General features: G+C 42.2%; 1 protein-coding gene and 1 long non-coding RNA gene across 3 annotated transcripts in view; one reads left to right on the forward strand and one right to left on the reverse strand.

Moving 5' to 3' along the window:
• The window catches only part of CHLSN (cholesin), a 640,429-nt gene that overhangs the window by 528,723 nt on the left and 90,453 nt on the right, over nt 1-21,253 (forward strand). The window contains exon 1 of one of the 2 annotated variants that reach the window (XM_073636815.1): nt 12,172-12,293. The exons of the other annotated variant lie outside the window; for it this stretch is intronic. The gene's annotated coding sequence lies outside the window, so the exon portion shown is untranslated. Of the gene's footprint in view, nt 1-12,171; nt 12,294-21,253 lie in introns of those variants that run through there. 2 annotated transcript variants of the gene reach the window in all.
• LOC141148925 (uncharacterized) overlaps nt 1-21,253 on the reverse strand; it is a 62,271-nt gene that overhangs the window by 16,619 nt on the left and 24,399 nt on the right. Inside the window, exon 2 of the long non-coding RNA XR_012245265.1 lies at nt 4,556-4,658. This is a non-coding gene — a long non-coding RNA (uncharacterized lncRNA). The remainder of the gene's footprint in view (nt 1-4,555; nt 4,659-21,253) is intronic.

A 21,253-nucleotide genomic window follows, 5' to 3' on the forward strand; every position in this document is an offset into this window, starting at 1 on the left:
CATGCTGGCACAACTGTATACGACAGAGAAATACAAAAGTTACTTAACACACACTCTAGCTGGTAAGCACAATAAAAACCTAATTAAGCTTTTTTCACATCTTTGGTTAAAAACATGATATTGATCATACAGTACAGGACTTGTATTCTTAGACCATGGGTTATAACCAGCTACCTTGCTAAAAACTTGCTAGGGCTGCTCCCAGAGCACACCAAATAAACCCACCCATTCCATGAGACTCCAGTTTTTGCTAGTGTTGTGTCCTTAGGTGATGGACTTGTTCTCCTCTGGAGAATTATTTTCCTTTTTTAACTGTCAATTTTTTTTCTCTCAAACGCCTATTAAGATCTAACTGCTTTCTGCCCTGGGCTATCTTGCAGTATTCTATATCCGTTATCCGCAAGTTGTACATTGTACCCAGACCCTACTGTGTGGGGCCAGCTTGTAATGTTTGCTTAAAACACTGGATTCTGTGTTAGGCGCTAAACGTGGCACGTAATGCAATGTGAGTAATTAGCCGCAGGGTACTATACAGGTCCAGGGTCATGTTCCATTTCTATGGTACGCAGACCCTGGATACCCAGCCTGTACTTCTAAAAGGGGCAGCATTGTGGATAAGGTAAGACACGGTTTCCCTGTTTATTTACACTGGTTTCCGGCTCTTACAATCCACAACACATAGCACATTATGTGTTCCTACAGGCAGAGTATTTGGGTGTTAATCACTTTATTGTACTAACCACTGCCATTTTGTCTCTAGCGTTTCTCAGTGCAAAGAATTTAAACTTGGTATTTCTTTCTCCCCCTGTCCAGACTAATAGGGCGTACACACGGTCGGACTTTGTTCGGACATTCCGACAACAAAATCCTAGGATTTTTTCCGACGGATGTTGGCTCAAACTTGTTTTGTCTACACACGGTCGCACAAAGTTGTTGGAAAATCCGATCGTTCTAAACGCGGTGACGTAAAACACGTACGTCGGGACTATAAACGGGGCAGTGGCCAATAGCTTTCATCTCTTTATTTATTCTAAGCATGCGTGGCACTTTGTCCGTCGGATTTGTGTACACACGATCGGAATTTCCGACAACGGATTTTGTTGTCGGAAAATTTTATCTCCTGCTCTCCAACTTTGTGTGTCGGAAAATCCGATGGAAAATGTCCGATGGAGCCCACACACGGTCGGAATTTCCGACAACACGCTCCGATCGGACATTTTCCATCGGAAAATCCGACCGTGTGTACGGGGCATTAGTCTCAGAAGGATTAGGTAACTGTGTCGCGTCTCCTGGATGACTCCTTTCCACTCACCTTTTTCTGCCAAAAGTGCAGACAGCACATTACTGGACTACTTCTACCAACTTCTACAGAGACACAACCACAGGAATACATTGAGTGTGTCCCTGCTTGACAGAAGTCGTTTGATCTACTTCTGTCGCAGGGGTAAGGTTGAAACTCCACAATCAGCAGTTGTAGCCACTGATCAGTGTATTCTGACAGTGACAAGCTGTCAGAATACATTGTCCCAGTGTGGGGAGGATTCTTCACCTTGTTTGTGTGGATGGATGAATCTGTTATTTTTATTTCATTCAGCCTGCTATCCCTCTGACCCTTTTCAAGATTCAGAAGCAGAACCTCCTTTTCTTGAGGATATTATGGAGGAAAATATTGAGATCCCTATTTTTTAAACTGAGCCTGCAGAGGATTTTCTCCCCCCTGCATTTTACAAGCTGCTGCTTCATGCCAAATGTTCCACAGTCCAAACAAGTCCCTATTGGCGCTAAGAGACTGGCAAGGTAATAAAAAACTTTTCCTATACACACTTTATAAGAAACGGTTCAACCCTGAGAGGGTATATAGTTTTTTTCTAAAATGTATCCTATGGAAAAGGATGTAAGAATTAGACTATTCTGGTAAAGGATCATGCTATTTAATGTCCTATTGAGGATGTTCTCTCTTTTAGGGGTTCTGTTGAGAGGTGTTTTGAAGCCTTCTTAAAGGCCTTATTTGCTGTAGCTGGCCCAGCCCTGCAGACAGCTATTGCTGCTATGTCCATTTGCCACACTATTTCTAACTGGACAGAACATATGAATAGAGAACATGAGCCTGCCTTTGAGAACCCTTTTGTTTTAGAACAATTTCAGCTGATAATATTGTTTTGTGTCAACTCTCTTGAGTAGCCATTCTCAACCAGGGTTCCTGCAAAGGTTGTTAGGGTTTCCTTTAGCTGATTGACCACCTATCAGATGGTGCCTGCATAGTTCCATGCCCAATGCCATACTTGACAGAGCAAGCAGCCTGGCATCCGTAAATGTAATGGTATTATTTTGACCACTGCGGAAAGGAAGGCATGCTTCCTACTGAACAGTAATGTAACGGGACATTCTTCTCACTGACCATCTCTGTAAGGGGAGCATTCTAACCACCACTGTAAGCGGGCATTCTTTTCATAGATGACCTCTGTAAGAGGGGCATTTTACCCCTTGGCCACCACTTTAATAGGCACATTTTTCAAACTGACTGCAACTTTAAGGTGGGCAGCCAAACCACCACTGTAAAGAGGACATTCTTCCCACTGACCCCTAATGAATACATTTTTGCAGGAGTTCTCTGAGAGCTGAAAATTATTTCAAGGGTTCCCCTGGGGTAAAAAAATTGAGAAAGGTAGCTCAAGAGAATGATTTTCCAAGTCTCAAGAATGTCCCTTGTCTCTGTGTATATGCACTTGATTTTATGGCTAAAAGCTTGGTCTGCTGAACCTCCTTGGAAATAACAGCTTCTATGCATGCCTTTTCACTTGGGAATCCCTAGATAAATTCATCAAGGAAGTCACAGGGGTAAAGATGCTTTTACTCCACAAGGACAATCCTTAAAGCAGAACTCCACCCTAAAGGGGAGTTCCGTTTTTGCCTTCCTACCACCCCCTCTTTTTTTTTTTAACTTTTTTTTTTGAGGGGGGGGGGTACCTGGTTTTGACAGGTAACCACTCTCACTGGTAGTCGGATCTCCTAGGTGATTCCACAGGAAGTTCTGCCCAGAAGCCCTCCTCACAATGAAGAGACACACCCACTCTTAGGAGTCTGTGGACTTCTGTTGGCATTTGTGCCAGTTGAGATCAGAGACATCCTGAACTCTGGGTCCAACCTTTCATTTCAAAGAGGTGCAAAATAGAGTTTCTATTTCTGCCTCCTCCCAATTTTTTTACCTTTTCAAAAAGCCAACTTCAGACCAAAAACTGCAGGCACAAGGATGGTTGTGACAATTACTTGGTAAAATAAATGGTTCCAAGGATTCTATTTAAAGTTATTCACAGTCTCAAAGCCAAATGAGGTCATCCACCCAATACTGGACTTTAAATCTCTAAACAGATTTGTGTATGCACCAAAATTTCAGATGTTATCAACAGGACCTGTCATTGCTTCTCTAATGGAAGAGGAATTTCTACTATCAGTGTAGCTTATGTACACTTCCACATCTTCCCCTCACATCAACACTTTCTGCGTTTAGCTGTGAGAGACCAACACTTACAATTAGTGGCGCTACCCCTCGGGCTCTCCTCTGTACCTCAAATGTTCACAAAGGTGCTTGCCTCATTTCTGCCTTTTCTTCAAACCCAGGGTATTCATGTCACAGCTTATCTGAACAATCTCTTACTGAAGTACTCCTCAGCCATAACCTTGTCTGCCAACCTCAAAGGATGATTCAGTTTCTTCAAACCTTTGGCTGGATAAATCTTTCCACACTGTATGGAGAACCTGGGTCTAATCTTGAACAAAACCCAAGCCAGAATTTTCCTTCACCAAGAGTCTGCTTCCCATGGGGGCCCTCTTGACAAAAGGTTCACTTCTGAATGAGGGTTCTGGGCTTGATGGTAGCCTGCTTTGAGGCAGGTCATTTGTCCAGTTTCACTCTAGACCTCTTCAATACAGCATTCTCTTAGAGTGGAACAAGCAAATCCAATACTTGGATCGTACAATGCTTCTGTCAAACTAGAAAAAGATCTCCCTGACTTGGTAGATCTCCAATCTTGCCCTAGACTTGGGAAAGTCTTTCCTTCACATGCCCTGTAAAAAGGTGGCAGTCGATGTCATCCTTAGAGGCTGGGGGGGAGTTTACATTTTTCTGACTGTCTAGGGGACCTGGTCCCCATAGGAATCAAAACTTTCCATCAACATCCTGGAATTTAGAGCCATCAGGTTGTCCCTACAACACTCAAACTCTCTTCTGCAAAAGTCACCTAGTTAGGGTACAATTAGACAATGCCACAGCAGTGACCTATAAAAACCATCAGGGGGGCACAAGAAGCTGGACTGCTCTAAGAGAAACAGGTGCGATACACTCCTAGGTGAAAACCCACTTTAAAGCTCTTTCAGCTGTCCACATCCCTGGGTTGGACAATCGGCAGGCGTCTTCCTAAACCACTAATGTCTAGACCTAAGGGGAATGGCCTCTGAACCCAGAGATCTTTCAAAATCTCTGTCAAAGGTGGGAAAAATCAGATGTGGACATCCTGACTTCTATGTTCAAAAACAAGCGGAACAAATTTGTACCCACTGCTAGCGATCCTCTAGCCTTCGCAGTAGATGCTCTGCTGATTCCTTTGACTCAATTCAAGCCAGTTTATGCCTTCCCTCTGATAAAGATCCTCCTTTGACTGCTGCAAAAGATAGACAAGAAAAGGATTACAGTGATTCTAATCGCACAAATTGGCCTAGAAAAACATGATACACAGACATACTCAGACTTCTGGCAGATGAGCCTTGGTCTCATCCAAACAGACCAGACATACTGGTTCAAATTCTAAAGGATAGGAGTATTTCTGACTCTGTTATTACAGCCTTACTCAGAACAAGAAAATCCAACTCCGCAAGTCACACATGGAAGGCTTACTTTGCCTGGTGCGAGGACAGGAAGCTGAGTTCCAGGGAGTACTCTATCTCTATTTTTTGGCCTCTCCGCTTTGGTCTTGACCAGTGTCTGGCCCTCAAAAGACAGGTTTCTGCTTTGTCTTTTATACTATAGAAACTTCTTGTCTCGCAATCCCTCATGAAGACTTTTTTCCTTAGGGAATTGTTCACCCAATTCAACCTCCTGTGTCAGCTTGGGATCTCAACCTAGTGCTCTCTGTGCTTCAGAGACCTCACTTTGAACCAATTAGAGTTACTCCGTTGGAAGACCTTAGTCGTAAGGTTGCTTTCCTGGTAGCTATTACTTTCTTTAAAAGAGCCCTTTCTTGTTTTGCACAAGAACAAGGTGGTTTTGAGACCAAAACATTCCTTGCCACCTAAGGTGTTCCTTTCTTTCCTCCTTAATGAGGACATTGTTCTTCCTTCCCTTTGTCCTACCCCAAAACATAACAAGGAAATTGCCCTACATTGCCTGGATGTGGGCAGGGCTGACAGCGTCTATGTGAAAGCTACAGTCTCTATTCTCAAGAGTCCCTCTTTGACCTGCATGTGGGCCTCTAGTAGAGGGCATCTTGCTTCCTATTCCACCATTGGTAGGTGGATTAGGCTTACTTTTTCAGGGCATACAGTATTACGGACAGTTTCTCCTTTCCAAATCAGAGTGCATTCCACTAGGGCTGTTGGCGTTTCTTGGGCTTTTCAACATTAAGCATCTGCTTCCCAATTTTTCACAGCTGCCCCCTAGTCCTCTGTTCACATGTTTTCAAAGTTCTACCAGATGATATTTAAGCCTTGGCTGATGTGAGCTTTGGCTACAAGGTGCCTCACTGTTCTTTTGTTTGGGTTCATGACCCTTGTTTCGTTGTGTGCCTGTTGGCAATTCTGTTTTGCTATGTTGTGCACCTCTCAGTTTATTGCATGGGTACATCCCATGGTCTGATGCAAGTCCTTTGTCCTGTACTGTATGATTAAAATAATAGGACTTTTGACTTACCTGTAAGTTTCTAATCTTGGAGTACATTTCAGGACACAGGCCTCTCCCCCTCTTTGTCTTTATCATTCCTTATTGCTTGTTAAAAAGAACTGGAGCCTCACAAAGTGGGCAGGGTTATATGGTGTGCTCTGGGGGAGACCCTAGCAATTTTTTGTGTCCAATCACCAGAAGGTAGCTGCAAATAACTCATGGTCTAAGAATAAAAATCCCGTGTCCTATATTGTACTCCAAGATAAGAAATTTTCAGGTAAGTCAAAAATCCTATTGCATATACTTGCAAATACTTGTGAAGCCACACTCTGGGTCAAGGCAACTCTGCACAATGCTGTCCTAAACTCAAAACTACCTGACTACCCAACTTTTGTCCATATGTAGCAATAAAAAAACTGTGAGCAGGCATATAGTATCTCACAAAAGTAAGTACACCCCTCACATTTTTGTAAATCTTTTCATGTGACAACACTGAATAAATGACACTATGCTACAATGTAAAGTAGTTAGTTTACAGCTTGTATAACAGTGTAAATTTGCTGTCCCCTCAAAATAACTCAACACAGCCATTAATGTCTAAACCTCTGGCAACAAAAGTGAGTACACCCTTAAGTGAAAATTTCCAAATTGGCTCCAATTAGCCATTTTCCCTCCCCGGTGTCATGTCACTTGTTAGTGTTACAAGGTCTCAGGTGTGAATGGGGAGCAGGTGTTTTAAATGTGGTGTTATCTCTCTCACTCTCATATACTGGTCACTGGAAGTTCAACATGCCACCTCATGGCAAAGAACTCTCTTAGTATCTGAAAAAAATTTTTTTTGCTCTACATAAAGATAGCCTAGGCTATAAGAAGATTGCCAAAACACTGAAACTGAGCTGCAGCACAGTGGCCAAGACCATACAGCGGTTTAACAGGACAGGTTCCAATCAGAACAGGCCTCGCCATGGTCGCTGGAAGTTCAACATGCCACCTCATGGCAAAGAACTCTCTGTGTATCTGAAAAAATTTTTTTTTGCTCTACATAAAGATGGTCTAGGCTATAAGAAGATTGCCAAGACACTGAAACTGAGCTGTAGCACGGTGGCCAAGACCATACAGCAGTTTAACAGGACAGGTTCCAATCAGAACAGGCCTCGCCATGGTCGACCAAAGAAGTTGAGTGCACGTGCTCAGTGTCATATCCAGAGGTTGTCTTTGGGAAATAGTTGTACGAGTGCTGCCAGCATTGCTGCAGAGGTTAATGGGGGTGGGGGGTCAGCCTGTTAGTGCTCAGACCATACGCCGCACACTGCACCAAATTGGTTTGCATGGCTGTTGTCCCAAAAGGAAACCTCTTCTAAAGATAATGCACAAGAAAACCCTCAAACTGAAGACAAGCAGACTAAGGACATGGATTACTGGAACCATGTCCTGTGGTGTGATGAAACCAAGATGACCTTATTTGGTTCAGATGGTGTCAAGCGTGTGTGGCGGCAACCAGGTGAGGAGTACAAAGACAAGTGTGTCTTGCCTGCAGTCAAGCATGGTGGTGGGAGTGTCATGGTCTGGGGCTGCATGAGTGCTGCTGGCACTGGGGAGCTACAGTTCATTGAGGAAACCATGAATGCCAGCATGTGCTGTGACATACTGAAGCAGAGCATGATCCCCTACCTTCGGAGACTGGGCCACAGGGCAGTATTCCAACATGATAATGACCCCAAACACAACTCCAAGATGGCCACTACCTAGCTAAAGAAGCTGAGGGTAAATGTGATGAACTAGCCAAGCATGTTTCCAGACCTAAAACCTATTGAGTGTCTGTGGGGCATCCTCAAAGGGAAGGTGGAGGAGCGCAAAGTCTAACATCCACAAGCTCTGCGATGTCGTCATGGAGGAGTGGAAGAGCACTCCAGTGGCAACCTGTGATGCTCTCGTGAACTCCATGCCCAAGGGGGTTAAGGCAGTGCTGGAAAATAATGGTGGCCACACAAAATATTGACACTTTGGGCCCAATTTGGACATATTCCCTTAGGGGTGTACTCACTTTTGTTGCCAGCAGTTTAGATACTAATGGCTGTGTGTTGAGTTATTTTCAGGGGACAGCAAATGTACACTGTTATACAAGCTGTACACTCATTTCTTTACATTGTACCAAAGTGTAATTTCTTCAGTGTAATCACATGAAAAGATATAATAAAATATTTACAAAAATGGGGTGTACTCACTTTTGTGAGATACTGTAAATATTGAGAAGATAGGCTTCTGGTGGGTTGCTGTAACTTCAAGGAATCCCCGAATTAATTCTTATTTATTTATTGAGGATGCATATAGAGTGCAATCAATTTACGCAGCCCTCTGCATATTTATTATACATTCACATCAGTCCCTGCCCTCAAGGAACTTACAATCCAAGGTTCCTAACTCACTTTTATACTAGGGCCAATTTAGACAGGAGCCAATTAACCTACCAGCATGTCTTTTGGAGTGTGGGAGGAAACCGGAGTACCCAGAGGAAACCCACACAGGCACAGGGAGAACATTTTCTGCTCTGGATCAGACAGTCTCCTTAACCTTTCCAACTACCACCCAACTCCTCCTAGCTGGGAGCACAGTACAACTATCCTCCTTCTAAAGCACCTCTAAGAAGATTAAGCAGGCCAGTCTGCACCCCTTTGCACTAAGACTAGGTTCATACTAAAGCAGTGCAATTTGAATGAGTTTTTTAGTGCAATTTCAAGGATCACGTCCAGTGTGACTCAATGCGGGTTCAGCTGCAATTGCAATGTGTGTTGTATGCGATTTGGATGCAGCTGCAATTTGTATTTATTGCCTGGAGTGTGTGTCTCTCTCTCTTGGCAACATGCCTGACACAAAAAAGAGCATGTAAAGCAGGGATCTCAAACTGGCGGCCCTCCAGCTGTTTCAAAACTATGTCCCATCATGCCTCTGCCTGTGGGAGTCATGCTTGTAACTGTCAGCCTTGCAATGCCTCATGGGACTTGTAGTTTTGCAACAGCTGTAGGGCCGCCAGTTTGAGACCCCTGATGTAAAGTCATCATGTGATTTCAGATGAGACTCCCCCAAGTAGACCTTCATCTCTGCTTAAGTTTATTAGCACACAGACTCGCTTTGTGACACCTGAAGATCTTCTTTCAAACTACCTGTTTCTGCAAATACATCTGTGCCCTTATTGGAGCCTTCAGGTGCGCCTGCAGCTAGCTATTCTACTGTTGAGACCTTTTGCTTTGTAATGGATGATTTTGACACTCAGTCTTACCAGCATGGTTGCAGGAAGTGGCCCCTTGTTGGAATTCAGGGGCAGAGAGGACCAGATCTGCATGGCTACACTTAGAAAACTGGGACCAGACTGTACATGCTTTAAGTAGGTTTTATTTACAGTGAAACAAAAACCATCCAAAGAACAGCACACAGTAAACAGAAAAGTAATGTAAATAGTCACCCCAGTGACATAATACCTGACTAATAAACCTAACAAACAGGAAACCTAACTAACAACTAACTGTATGTAAAATATAGAACGGGAGGATTAACAGAGAAAAGCAGGGAAAACTGGAGGTGCAGGGGGCAGATGGGAAGGGGGAACCAAACCTGGGGTTCGGGAACAAAGGAGGGCAGGTACAAGACAGGAGGATATAGGGTACAAGGTACAGGGCAGGAGAAAGATCGGGATTATTGGCAACAAGTAGCAAATCACTGAAGCAAGAGGCACTAAAAGGGGAGGGCCTAAATATCCTTTCAGCATCAGGTGGAGACTGATTACTGGAGGCTGCTGGTGGACACTGGAACTGCAATCTCCTGCTCTGGGAAGCACAGTGCCACCAGCAGGTGATTTAGATCCTGACAGTCCCCCCCCCCCTTAAAGGGGTTGTAAAGTCAGAAGGTTTTTTTATCTTAATGCATTCTATGCATTAAGATAAAAAGCCTTCTGTGTGCAGCAGCCGCCCCAGCACCCCCTAACCCTTACCTGAGCCCCATCTCTGTCCAGTGATGTCCATGAGTGTCTCGGCCATTTGGGACTCTCCCTCCTGATTGGCTCAGACAATCAAAGTCAGTTAGCCAATTAGGAGAGAGAGGGGGCGGGGTCGAACCGCAACTCTGTGTCTGATTGAAAACACGGAGCTGCAGCTCCGCTTGTGTGCCCCCATAGCAAGCTGCTTGCTGTGGGGGCACTCAACAGGAGGAAAGGGCCAGGAGCACAGAAGAGAGACCTGAAAAGAAGAGGATCTGGGCTGCTCTGTGCAAAACCACTGTAACAGGGCAGTTAAGTATGACATGTTTGTTATTTGTTTGTTATAGTCTTTAAAATCACTTTGAGGAGCAGGCTTCCAGATGCTCCACCAGGGCCCAGAAGCTCTCAAGTCTTTTGCAGACTCTAAAGCTTGTTACACACTGTACAATTTTCTTTAGATTTTTTCCTTTCAATTTACCAAAACCATATAATATGAAGTCAAACCTAAACACTTGAAATTTGTATGCAATCATGCAGGCCCTTGCACTAGATGGTTTTGGTAAATTTAAAGGAAATCAAACAACAAAAGTTGTATAGTGTGTATCCAGCTTAACAGGTTTTTTTCTAAGATTGCCTTATATTTGGCTCCATCCATCTTCCCATCAACTCTGACCAGCTTCCCTGTTGAAGAAAAGCACCCCCACAACATGATGCGGCCACCACATTTCACGGATGGTGTGTTCAGGGTGATGTGCAGTATTCATTTTCCGCCACACATAGTGTTTTGCATTTAGGCCAAAAAGTTCCATTTTGGTCTCATCTAACCAGAGCATCTTCTTCCACATGTTTTCTGTGTTTCCCACATGGCTTCTCATAAACTGTAAATGGGACTTCTTATGACTTTCTTTCAACAATGACTTTCTTCTTGCCACTCTTCTATAAAGGTCAGATTTGTGGCGTGCACAACTAACAGTTGTCCTGTGGACAGATTCTCCCACCTGAGCTGTGGATCTCTGCAGCCCCTCCAGAGTTACCTTGGGCCTCTTGGCTGCTTCTCTGATTAATGCTCTCCTTGTCCGGCCTGTCAGTTTAGGTGGACGGCCATGTCTTGGTAGGTTTGCAGTTGTGCCAAACTTATTCCATTTTTGGATGATGGATTGAACAGTGCTTTGTGAGATGTTCAAAGCTTAGGATATTTTTTTATAACCTAACCCTGCTTTAAACTTCTCCAAAACGTAATCCCTAACCTGCCTGGTGTGTTCCTTGTCCTTCATGATGCTGTTTGTTTACTAAGGTTCTCTAACAAACCTCTGAACAGAACAGCTGTATTTATACTGAGATGAAATTACACACAGGTGGATTCTATTTACTAATTAGGTGACTTCTGAAGGCAATTGGTTCCACTAGATTTTAGTTAGAGATATCCGAGTAAAGGGGGCTGAATACAAATGCACGCCACACTTTTCACATTTATTTGTAAAAAAAGAAAACCATTTATCGTTTTCCTTCCCCTTCACAATTATGTGCCACTTTGTGTTGGTCTATCATATAAAATCCCAATAAAAACATTTACGTTTTTGATTGGAACATGAAAATATGTGGAAAATGTCAAGGGGTATGAATACTTTTTCAACACACTGTAGTTTCCCCTTCTTCTAGCAAGGTGGTTGCTCTGGGCCCCTGTAAACCCACAACTGAAAGGTTTTGTTTCCTATCATTGCGTTTGATGATTTTGTTTAATAAACTGAAGCAGCCTGGCATCTCCTTTTCCCTTCCCAAATGTCCAGTAACTGTATTTCATACAAAGTCTGTTTCTGGGGGGCTCCAATTTTCATCATGGCATTTTCTGTATCCCTGGTCGGAATACTTTAATACAGACGTTACCACTGAACACTGAACACTGAATTCTAGATGTAATCCAAAGCAGACCATCCACCTATAAATGAAATAGCCCTTCTAGATTAACTGGGTCTTTAAGAAGTTAAACTGAATCAACCAGGAGATAAAATATCTGTATCAGGAAAATAATCTGTTTTGGTTTTAGCAAATAAAAGAAGGCTTTATTGGTTGCCCTGATCACACAGACACGTTTTTATAAATAAGGCCTAGTGATGATAATGTACCGAAAAAAGGCAAAAGGGAGAAACGGTGAATAAACAGAGATTTAGAAGATGGAAGGCAATAAGGCAGGTATGATTGGGGTTTTCATTAAAATTCTTGGATGGTTTTGGTTTGGCCGTAAACTTTCAAATCAGGAGAGTTTGACAAATATAAACCATCTGCTGAGCGTTGTTTGTTCTCGTAGTAAATTTTAGAGATCATTATGAATTGCACAATAAGCTTGAAGATAATAGGTTACTATTTAAAGACAATCTCTTGCTGCGCTATGACAGGCATGACTTAGGAGCGTTCACTGAATCTCAGAAGCCCCTTATCACGCTGGAGGGACCGGTAAGGAAGTGTACGGCATGTACTTTATAGGCTGTGTTCAGGAATTCCTTTATAAGTCCTGAAAGATGACAAACTTCTTTTATATCTGGAAAACAGCTGGGATTCCTCACTGTTCTTTTCAAGCCCTTAAAGCACGTTGGACCATCTGTTTTGTGTTTATGCACTGGAAACAAAGCCTTGGCTTTTGTGCTCTATCCGGTTAAACAAATATAGGAATTAATATAATTATAATAAACTATGTTAAAAGAAGGAAACTTTTGATTTTAATATTATATTTAGTTGGAGTTTACAAATTATTTTGTATTTTAAGTACAGCTATCACAAATCTCGAAGAGACCTTGCTGCCGATGTTGTTTTAGGGACTTTTTCTTCCATGAGTTCCCATCCTCAACATATCATTTCTGTGCATAAAATGTTTTAGCTTTACTACGCTGATATTTCCTAAGCTTTATTTTATTTATCTCCATCAAGCCATGGCCATATGTAAATATACTCATGGAAATGTATTTACAGCCTTCAATTGACCATTTTGTGGACAGTCTTCTGGCTATGAGATGCCCAGAGACACCGCTGACTAAGGGGAAGGTAATAATTGGATAGGTTAGAAACCTTGGCCAGTGACTATTTTTCCCCCTTTCCTTGCCTTTACAATTTGGAGCAGAGACTTTGTGACTTTCTTATCACTTAGCTACAGTGTCATCCAGTGGCGGCCTGTCCTTTAGGGGCACCCGGTCGCCGTCCCCTCTATCCACAGCCACCACATCCTAATTAATGATATATGATCCTCGGCCACTACCCCCTAATTATGCGTCCGGCCCCTTTCTGGACACCGGGCGAATGAATTACTGTGGTGGAGGTGTTTTTTTGAAGGACCTGATTAAAGCCAGAGGCTCTAATAGGCTTCAAAATAGGGTGGGCTCATGGCGCAGAGCATTGCGCCATGAGCCCACCCAGGTGTTACAACAGTGAATTAATATTCACTGTTGCAAAACTGATGATCCTCCTAGCCAATCAGGAAGTGGGTCTGATACCCATCACCTGATTGGCTGAAAGGACAGGCGCTCTTATTGCATGCCTAGGAGGAGAGGAGGAGACACACGGCGGAAGAGAGAAGGAGAAGACACAGGAGCCGCTGCCCAATGCCCCAATCCCCACCGCTACCCAATGTGCCTGTTGATGCCACCTTCCCCGCTGCTGCCCAATGTGCTCGTCGCTGCCTGATGCCTGCCATTGCCTGATGTGCCAGCCGCCTGGGGTCAGTGCCAGTGGACCGTCAGGCAGCGAGGAGGGGGGTAGTGGTTGTTTGCCCCCCCCCCCAAACAAAAAAACACCCGCCGCCGCTGGTGTCATCGGTGTTCTCTTTAATGGTGCAAGAGATAACATGGATGCTCAGCAGACATTTCTTACTTTTATTATTTGCTTCTCAAATACTAGGACTAAATAGAGTGCACTGCGCAGAATGACAAAATACATGCAATGAGTTGATGAAACCATTTGTCTTTGTGCAACTTCTAAAGAAACACTGCCTGGTGTCTAATTCTGGTACGTGTTTCGCCAAAATACTTGGCAGGAGTCAGCAATAGCTGAGTATCTACCACAAATGTCCAAGTTAATACACTGCACAACACATACTTTCTGCCTGATATATTTTGTGTGTGTGTATATGTATCTATATATATATATATATATACACACACACACACATATGTTGTTATACTGTCGTTTATATATTTGTCTTCACAGAAAGGGAGTTATGCACTTCAGGTGTTAGAAAAAAAAATTTCAGATGGGAGAAATCCTAAATCAAGCTTGGAGAACACTAAAGCCTAGTACATATGGGCCGAATGTTGGGCGGCATTCGGCCCGTGTGCACGGCAGCCGGTCCAACAGAAGCCGGCCGTTCTGTTGAAAGTCAACATAATAGCACAGCAGGGGAGATTGCTCTACTAACATCGGATTGTTAGTATAACTTCTCTGACCTGAGTTGTAAGTTTTTTTTCCATTCAACCCGCTGGCTTGAAGGAAAAAATACTAGTAGTGTGTATAAGGCTTAAATCTAGCCACAGGCTTTATAATCAGATTGTACAATCTTCTTCAGATTATAAATGTTTATTGCTTGGGCCCACCTGAGTGGATACGAACTGTATGGAATTTTTAGACAATCCCTCACATTACATAAATCTTGCACAACTTCCTACTTTGCCAGATGCGAAAAAGGGACATCTAAGCTGTGCGTGAGGCATGCTCCAATAAAATGTGGTTGTGGTTTAAAATAGGTTTACATGGATGTAACTTGCCACCACAAACATTATAAAATTGTGACAATTTGGGAAAAACATGTTTTTGTCAAAGAATACCCTATCTGCTCTTCATATTGTCTCTTTGCTATGTCACTTGCCACCTTGAACTGTGTAAAATAAGGACAATTTGGGAAAAAAAGGTGTTTTTGTTGAAGAAAACCCTACCTGCTCATCATAATGCATCCATGCTATGTGATTTGCTACCATGAGCATTGTCCAAAAGGACAATTTGGGAAAAACATGTAATGTATATCATCTTTACCTCTGCATCTGTTTTTGCATCAAGGTAATATACACTTTTCTTCTGCACCATAATTTCCTAGCCAAGGCAGCAAAACTTATAATATACAGTCAGGTCCATAAATATTGGGACATCGACACATTTCTAATCATTTTAGCTCTATTCACCACCACAATGGATTTTAAATGAAACAAACAAGATGTGCTTTAACTGCAGACTTTCAGTTTTAATTTGAGGGTATTTACATCCAAATCAGGTGAACGGTGTAGGAATTACAACAGTTTGTATATGTGCCTCCCACTTTTTAAGGGACCAAAAGTAATGGGACAGATTAACAATTATCCATCAAACTTTTACTTTTTAATACTTGGTTGGAAATCCTTTGCGGCCAATTACAGCCTGAAGTCTGGAACGCATAGACATAACCAGATGCTGGTTTTCATCCCTGGTGATGCTCTGCCAGTCCTCTACTGCAACTGTCTTCAGTTCCTGCTTGTTCTTGGGGCATTTTCCCTTCAGTTTTGTCTTCAGCAAGTGAAATGCATGCTCAATCGGATTCAGGTCAGGTGATTGACTTGACCATTGCATAACATTCCACTTCTTTCCCTTAAAAAAGTCTTTGGTTGCTTTTGCAGTATGCTTCGGGTCATTGTCCATCTGCAATGTGAAGCACCGTCCAATGAGTTCTGAAGCATTTTGCTGAATATGAGCAGATAATATTGTCTGAAACACTTCAGAATTCATCCTGCTGCTTTTGTCAGCAGTCACATTATCAATAAATACAAGAGAACCAGTTCCATTGGAAGCCATACATGCCCACGCCATGACACTACCACCACCATGCTTTACTGATGAGGTGGTATGCTTTGGATCATGAGCAGTTCCTTTCCTTCTCCATACTCTTCTCTTCCCATCACTCTAGTACAAGTTGATCTTGGTCTCATCTGTCCATAGGATGTTGTTCCAGAACTGTGAAAGCTTTTTTAGATGTTGTTTGGCAAACTTTAATCTGGCCTTCCTGTTTTTGACGCTCCCCAATGGTTTACATCTTGTGGTGAACCCTCTGTATTCACTCTGGTGAAGTCTTCTCTTGATTGTTGACTTTGACACACATACACCTACCTCCTGGAGAGTGTTCTTGATCTGACCAACTGTTGTGAAGGGTGTTTTCTTCACCAGGGAAAGAATTCTTCGGCCATCCATCACAGTTGTTTTCCGTGGTCTTCCGGGTCTTTTGGTGTTGCTGAGCTCACCAGTGCGTTCTTTCTTTTTAAGGATGTTCCAAACAGTTGATTTGGCCACACCTAATGTTTTTGCTATCTCTCTGATGGGTTTGTTTTGTTTTTTCAGCCTAATGATGGCTTGCTTCACTGATAGTGACAGCTCTTTGGATCTCATATTGATAGTTGACAGCAACAAATTCCAAATGCAAATAGCACACTTGAAATGAACTCTGGACCTTTTATCTGCTCCTTGGAAATGGGATAATGAGGGAATAACACACACCTGGCCATGGAACAGCTGAGCAGCCAATTGTCCCATTACTTTTGGTCCCTTAAAAAGTGGGAGGCACATATACAAACTGTTGTAATTCCTGATTTGGATGTAAATACCCTCAAATTAAAGCTGAAAGTCTGCAGTTAAAGCACATCTTGTTCATTTCATTTCAAATCCATTGTGGTGGTGTATAGAGCCAAAAAGATTAGAATTGTGTCGATGTCCCAATATTTATGGATCTGACTGTATGTGGTATTTCCGGACTACGAATTCGGCTGTGCAATGCTTCAAATTAGCTTGGGCAAATTACCACTCAGCAGAACTAAAGTTGGTCAGCCACCTCCGCTTATGGCAGGGTGTCTATAATTTTGGTGTGAACCCAGTCTCAAAGTCCTGTTATCTAATGCACACACAAAAGAACAGTGGGGCTTTTTAAATCAACACATGCAAAAGAAGGAAGAAAACCATATAAAGGAATGATTGCAAAAATAGAAAATCTTTATTTGTGCAAATGTCAAATTAAAGAATGATAAGTATATACACCATATACCCTTAATGGCATAAAAGCAAGCACATGTAAATGTATACTCATCCTGAACTTTCTCATATGGATCTTACTGATACATTAATATGTTTAGACATCTGTCTATTTCAACACGTTTCACGTAAGAATCATATCCATATTTCTCATAGACAGGATGTACTGTATATTTGTAGAATAGTTTGGAAAATTTAAATCTGTAAGCATATTTACCAAACAATAAATCAGCACAATACAAAAATGTCCCTAATGTAAATGTAAAAAGATTAATACAAGGACACTAATGACAATAATACTACAAAATTACCAGAAAGATCCCCAAAGTTATACAATTGCATTGTGCCCTTTTGCGCCCAAAGTCCTGTTACCTGTAAAACAGGCAGCTACACAGAAAATGCAGTATGGTGCAAAGAGAGGTTCACACTGGATGCTGGGAGAGTAAAAAATAGGGGTGGTTTAATGGAATTCACAATGTATACCAGCTTAACGCATGTCCTGCCAAAACCATTTAAATTTTGGGTAGACCCTTGTCTGGTTTTATTGCTATCTGGGGCTCCATTTGGAAAATGTTTAATTACTTTTTGGCCCAATGAGAACAGTTTTACCAGACAGGGCTTGAAAATCTACAACATGAATACTTCAAGCATAATAAAGCTGACATGGGTTCTAGCCTTCCCCTAATTTACAAATAGGCGTTTCTCAATCATACAGTACAGGACATAAGATCTTCATCATAACCATGGGTTATATGCAGCAACCTGGAACTCTGGCAAAAAAGAAATACAGGTATATCCCTATACAACCTCTCTCACTCCTGGCAAACCTCAGTTTTTTTTATAGTGTTTTTAGGTGTGAGGGAAAACAATTGTTCTAAAGAACAATAGGGCATTTGGGCATTTATATTGCATGCGTTTTTTATAATACATCGGTTTGTTTTATGTCTTTTCCCAGAGCTTAGTAAATGGGGTAAAGCTCTGTTGATTTCCATCATCCATTCATGTGCAAGTAAAAATGTTATTTCTTTATTTTCCGTGCACCGACTATTTGCCTTTAGTAAATCCACCCCTAGACTCTTCTTAAGTGTGAGGCCATATTGTATAATCTTACATTAGGTAGTGACATGCCAACCAACAATTTAGGTCTACGCAACACAGAATGTTTGATGCGTGCCAGGTTAGAGGCCCACTCAGTTATTCCAAATAGCCTGAACAGATTTAAGGAACACTATGGAAAATGTGACATTGTGCCTTCCCATCTAAGAGAAATACTTGCAGGACCGGGATGTAAGTTCTTTGGTAATTGAATGCCGAAATACTGGATGAGGGACTGAGTGCCTTTGAAGAGGAAAGATAATTGGAGCTTCTGGAACATCTCTCTCAAAAAGGTGTAGTTGATGTGAATGTTTGAGAGCTCGCCACAGAGTTTAAATTCCATTAGATTTGAAACCATAATTTCCAGATGGCTCAGGAATAGGAGAAGCTTATCAGCATATGCTGAAACCTTGTGTTGTGTTGGTCCTACTGTGATACCGGAGATGTTCTTGATGGACCGTAGCAAAGGTTAAAAAATGAGGGACAATAGGGGACACCCCTGATGTGTACCATTGTAAATGTTGAAAGGAGTAAACAAATTCCTGTTAATTTTGTCTTGCGCTGAAGTGTCTCAAATGTGGGTCTAATCCAATAAATTACAATGTGGTGGTTGAAAGACCAAACCGCCCTATTGAAAGCCTTCTCACCATCCATATATAATAAAATGTTTGATCAGGATTCAATAGGGATGGCATGCATAGTATTAATGGCAAGAAGAGTACCATCATGGGCTTCATGAGTGGGCAAAAATCCCACCTGATCAAAGCAGATTATCTTAGGAAGATAGGATACTAAACTAGTGGCCAAAATTTTAGCAATTGAAATAATTGCCAATAGAGCTTCTGATTTCAAAGAAAGATCCTAAGTTAGGTAAATAAATTAATTTACAAAATGGGGCACCAAGATAGCCTGCAGTCTTTTAGAGTACAGAAGTGTAAAGCCATCTGGCCCTGGTGCCTTACCTGCAGTTGCCTGCTTAAGTGCCTGAGCAAATCCAGTAGAAGTAATCAGTGTTTCTAAAGTTTGTATGATTCATCATCCAGGGACAGTAGTCCTGAACAAGCTAAGTATACCTTAATTTTCATACTATATGCTTCTTGTGATGCCTGTGAACGGTGATGCGTCAGATTATAAAGCCTAACATAAAGTTCCTAAGGGCCTTAGCTACAGTATGTGTTGGACCAGGGAAGCTTTTGAACCATCAGATGTTTGGATAGTTGAGATCATTGCCACAGTGGTTATCGTATTCATACTAATGCCTCCTACATTTGGTTAAGGAAGCTTTCGCTCTCTCAAGAGTAATGATTATAGGTGATGATGCAAAAGTGTTGGGTCAGTTAAGGTTTCAACAGTGTGTTTGCATTTGTGGAGGGTCTCAAATTTGTGGATCTGATCCAGTAAGTCAGAAATAGTCTTGCCATTTTGTTTTATGTGGTGATAGCCAAACCTAATCAAAACTTCTGTTATAGAGGGTTCATGAGCTTCCCAGACACACTGAGGAGGAGGGACCTCTGACATGACATTTAAGGGGAAATAGGTCTCTAGTTCCATCAAAAGATTATTCACTACAGTCCGATTTTGAGGTAAAAATTCAATGGGACACCAGACCCAGAAGTAGGAAAAAGGGAAATAGAAGCATGGTCAGAAAGGGTTAAATTACATATCTTAGAAGAGGAAGCCATGAGAAGATGACAATGTTTCATTAAAAAGATGTCAATGCATGAAATAGAATGGTACACTTGATAATAGTGGGAGTAGTCTTTCGATGTAGGATGATGCATTCTCCAAACATCCATCAGTTGGTTTGAGCTGTAGGTAGTTTTTGACATAGTGTAGAAGTACTGCAGGGAGATGAGTTGCACTCCTAGTAGCATTTAATTGAGGCTCCATGATGGTTAAAATAGTCTCTCAGGACCAGTACTCCTGCTAACAAGGACAGTGAATACAAAGAGGCTTCATTTGATTATGATTTGGTATATATAGGGTAGCGAGCATGACATTTGGGGTACCAATTAGACCCTAATGAAAAGACATCTCCATTCCAAATTCCAATACTCAGTCAGGTGGGAGCAGGTAACATTAAGAAACAAGAGGATACACACCCCATAAGACTTCTTGTCCAGAGAGCCTGAATGGAATGTGGATGCAAAGTGTCTGACAGTCAAAGGTAGGATCTTTTCTGCCGAAAAGTTTGTTTCTCGCAAGAAGGAAATCCGTATCTTACATTTTCTGAGGTCTGTGAGGATCATTCTGTTTTTTGGAATATTGAGCCCCCAAACATTTAAAAAGGTAATCTGCAGATCGGCCATAGTAAACAAAAGACAATGGGCAGAGATACAGCAAAAATAGATGGCGGGTCGATAGGTAGGGCAGTCAATACCCAGCTAAAGGCAATGAAAAGAGACAAACCGCTTCTGTCAGGGAGAGAAGAGAAGTAACAAAAAAAAAGGGGGTGAGATCAGAGAGTTAAAAGGGAAAAGGAAAGGCGGAGTAAGGGGATCAGACTACCAGTCACATGCTGTCACGCCACCCACCACACCACAGACAAAAAAATAGGGGAAAAGGGGAATTGAGAAATACAGGCATGGATTGGCAAAACACAATGAACACTAGCAGTGGCACTCTGGGGATGAGGGAGAGTAACAGCCCCAGAGGGCCATCTCTGATAAACTAGAAAGCTTAACCCAAGACCCGAGGTTGGATTGCTGAGCCTCGAGAAAGACCTACTTGACTTTCAAAGAAACTTTATTTAGGTTTTTTAAAGGAAACAGAGCACGACCTCATACTGATGCATGAACAAGCCTGAAATATCTGTGAGTTCCAAAACAGTGTCTGTCAAACTTCAAAGGAGGGGGGAGTACATAAGCCAAAGAACAATAAGGTTGCCAGATAACATGCTAATATTACAGTAATGTTATAGCAGTGTATACAAAAACATGTCTGAGCTCCAATAACGTGTTATGCCCCATACACACAATCAGAAATAATGCCAGCAAAAGTCGGATGTGAGCTTTTGGTCAGCTCACATGCTCCATCGGACTTTTGCTGGCAGAATTCCAGCCAGCAAAAGACTGAGAGCATGTTCTCTATTTTTCGGTCGGAAAAATTCCGATCGGAAATTCCAATTGTCTGTACAAATTCCGACACACAAAATTCCTACGCATGCTCGGAAACAATTCGACGCATGCTCGGAAGCATTGAACTTAATTTTCTCGGCTCGTCGTAGCTTTGTATGTCACCTTGTTCTTGACGGTCGAAAGTTCAGAGAACTTTTGTGTGACCGTGTGTAT

The sequence above is a fragment of the Aquarana catesbeiana genome, linkage group LG06, assembly GCF_042186555.1.
Source record: "Aquarana catesbeiana isolate 2022-GZ linkage group LG06, ASM4218655v1, whole genome shotgun sequence".
Taxonomy (NCBI): domain Eukaryota; kingdom Metazoa; phylum Chordata; class Amphibia; order Anura; family Ranidae; genus Aquarana; species Aquarana catesbeiana.